The sequence below is a fragment of the Pinus tabuliformis genome, chromosome 5_2 (genome assembly GCF_031772625.1).
Source record: "Pinus tabuliformis cultivar Carrire ecotype Pingquan chromosome 5_2, CPIR1, whole genome shotgun sequence".
Lineage (NCBI taxonomy): Eukaryota > Viridiplantae > Streptophyta > Pinopsida > Pinales > Pinaceae > Pinus > Pinus tabuliformis.
In genome coordinates, this window is record NC_142306.1 from 604,416,890 (window position 1) to 604,420,599 (window position 3,710).

Sequence of the window (3,710 nt, forward strand, 5' to 3'; positions counted from 1 at the left end):
CAAGAGGGCCTTCTGATCCCCTAATCCCCTAATCTTAGTACCAGCGATCAATTGTAGGCAAGGGCTAACGAGCTTGCCATAGGGTATTAAATGCTTGCTTAGCTGCAAGCTCGTATAACACAAAGTGGGGACGGAATATTCGGGAAGTCACCATGTGCCCGTGTGTTATATGACTATCGAGCTTGCAGCTAAAACGGACATTTAATGCCCTATGGCAGGCTCGTTAGCCATTGCCATCAATTGTATTGGTTCATTCAATCTGTTTGTTTTAACCATCGTTTAAAAAAATTAGTTATATGTTATATTCTATTTCATAAATCGGACATTTAATGCCCTATGGCAGGCTCGTTAACCATTGCCATCAATTATATTGGTTCATTCAATCTGTTTGTTTTAACCATCGTTTAAAAAAATTAGTTATATGTTATATTCTATTTCATAAATCTTGTGGACAAACATGGAATATCGCATTCCCTGCAGTTGTAACCACATGAAAGATTAACTTATGAGAAAAGTGTCTCGGGCAGCACAGACATTTGAAATCCTTAACTTGAATTCGACAACAATTGCCAGTTAGTTCGCAGCCAAAGTCCCAAATATCGTATATTTAATCACAGCCCGAGTATTGACAGCTACCAGGGATATCCCTGCTCTGAAATAGAATTAGAAACCAACCAGAAGGAGGTCAGACTGCAGGTCGGATTCAAATGCAGGATGAGCTCATTCGTAATATTCAAATGCAAGAAGGCCACGGCAGAATGAATGGTCAATCTGAGGGGCGAATAATGAAATGAAGAGCCGAGGAATGAAACGAAGAGACATTATTAATTATATGTAATTAATTAATTTTATAATAACCAAAATACAATATTAGGGTTTGAGAGAAATTTCAACCCGAATGAAGAGTATTCCAGAAATGGAAATCCCAACCTATATTTTCTAAAACAAAATTAAAAATCTGGAAAGCCTATTCCAATATAGGAATATGGACTAAAAGCATTCTGGTTATTTTACAGAAAATTCCCCTTCACGACTTCACAAGATTATCAATGACAAAGCACCTTCGAAAATTTTATTATTGCCTTGTGAACTATTGCTCCCACAAAAGCCTGGTGATCGATAAGCATTTCGAAGGGGAAAACTAAGTAATATATATATATATATATTAGGATATGCAGTGTGACGTACAAAACTGCTTCGTCACCAATATTGCATTTAATGCTCCCTCACTAATGTTAGTCACATGACCGTGCTAGCACGATACAGAATTATCGGAAGCCGAATTGAACCTTCAATCTGACAGGCTTCTGGTCGACGTTTCCTCCACAGACTTATCATTTGTTGGGTTCCTTCGGGAGCAACCACTTATAATACTTACGTTTAATGAAGACTTGCAGATTTCCGGAAGAGGAGCTTCGCCTTCTAGTATTTGGCAGACATGGCGCATTCCCGGCCGGCTCACCGGCTCTGGGTGAGAACACAGCAACCCCAATTTCAGCACCTTCTCCATCTCGCCCACATCATATCCTCCCTTTACAAGTTTTGGATCCGCTGCCTCCAACAGACTTCCTTCCATGTACAGCTCCCACGCCCACTCCACCAAAATCGTTTGTTCGGCGTCCTTCAACATATCCACGGGCCTCCTCCCGCATGCCACTTCCAACAGCAGAGCCCCAAAGCTGAAAACGTCCGAGCTGGGCGTGGCCTTCCCCGTTTGTACGAGTTCCGGCGCTATGTACCCCAGCGTTCCCATAACAATAGTCGTCCCCGGGTTCTCACTATGATCATAAAGCCGGGCAAGGCCGAAGTCACCCAGCCGCCCGTTGAACTCCGAATCCAGCAGCACGTTGCTGGACTTGATGTCTCTGTGGATAACCCTCTTCTCCCATTCCTCGTGCAGATACAGCAATCCCAATGCCACGTCCTTCAGGATCGCGTAACGCCGTGGCCACGGCAGGACCGTCGACGGGTTCCCGAATATGAGTTTATCCAGGCTGCCATTGGGCATGTAGTCGTAAACGATGAAGAGCTGCTTGTTCCTCCTGCACCATCCCCGGAGTTGAACCAGGTTTCGGTGTTGCATGCGCCCCATTGTCGAGATCTCTGCCACGAAGCCCTTCATCCCCTCTGTGAACTCCTTCGTTATACATTTCACTGCGATTTCCTGGTTGCTGCCAGGGAGAATACCGCTGTAAACCTTACCGAAACCCCCGCTGCCCAATACGTTTCCGTCGCGGAACCTGTTCGTGGCGATGCTGAGTTCCTTGTAAGCGAATCTATGGGGCCAGAACTCCCGCTCCCATTCTTCGATCGTTTCCTTGTACTTGCCTTTTCTGAGAAACACGGCCGCAACGACCAGCAAGCAGAAGACTAGAGTGGCTACTGTAACGCCGACTATAAATACTCGACTGCGACGCTTGGAATACAGGTTAGCAAAAGAAGGGAGACGCGAAATATCGAGGGGAGGCGCTGTGCCTTCTGTGGTGAAGCTCCACGCGAGAACTAAATGATCTTCGCCGAAATTCCCTGTAGCCGCTGAAAAACCAACGAACATCTTTTCTTCCAGCACATTCTGTATATCGATTTTCTGAGATATGAGGGGCTTCTGCGGTCTAGACGAACCGGCCAACGTTAAGGTAACATTGAGCAGGCTTTGAAGATGGTCGTAATCAATCCAGGCCTGTATGTTGCGTCCGCTCTTGAGGTTCAATCCATGGAATTTCTCCCCATTCCAATAGCCAGCAGGCTTAGTCTCCACCGAGGTGAGGCTGTTGATGTCCACGCCCACGTGGTTGTCGTTGGGGTCATCAAATTCCGCATTCTGGATTGTATCGAACTCCACTGCCAACAAGTGATTGTATGGCTGCGTGTTGCTGGTGACGTTCAGCAAGCCCAGATATTCAGATGACACAGCTTCCACTGGAGATCTGCCTGCCGGCGTGACGATGAAAGCCATTCCATCCCCGCCTGCGTCAGAGTGGGGACGCACCATGCAGAAAACGAAGGTAGTGCTGAAGGAGGAAAGCGTCTCGTTGCTTTTCATCTGCACGGCAATTGGATACAGCGCGCGGCCGAGTCTGAAATGAGTGTGATCTGTAAGGGTGAGCACGGATCCGGAGCGGATGAGCGAAGCATCCCCCTCGAAAATGAAGTTGGTTCCTTTGAATCCGTTGAGCACGAAACTGGTATGTCGATGATCCTCGCCCACGGCCCGTGCAGGTAAAAGTGTTATGACGATGTAGCTGAACGCTAGAACATGCAGTCTGCGCCATGGAATCATTACTGACCGATTGGGAGGTAATGTTCTCTATGGAATAAGGCCACGGATGTTGAAATATCTGGTTGTTGGAACTTGGATCCTAATACATGGCTTTTCTAGAGGACCGTTCTCCATTGGCCGAAGTCCTCCGATAAATTCGTATCGGGACGACGACTAATCACCATACCAACCCCTCTCCGAGTTCCTTGCTTGTGATGTCCCTGTCATTCATATTCATTGCTTGTCCATACCTCCTCGATCAAGCAGCCTAAACCACAAGAACACCATTAATAATGAATTGACTATTCAACATTATCGAATCGGACAGCGAAATTATGACTTATATCTTCATAATCAGCGTTTATTTTAATGTGAGATTGCGATTTTTTATTATTTTTTTTTTAATCCAACATCCAAAATGTTATTTATATATATTATGCAATTCAACCTT

General features: G+C 45.7%; 1 pseudogene; it reads right to left on the minus strand.

The window, feature by feature from the left end:
- Nucleotides 1-1,242: 1,242 nt before the first annotated feature.
- LOC149160452 (L-type lectin-domain containing receptor kinase IV.2 pseudogene) lies at nucleotides 1,243-3,190 on the minus strand (annotated as a pseudogene).
- Between the last annotated feature and the right edge of the window lie 520 nt (nucleotides 3,191-3,710).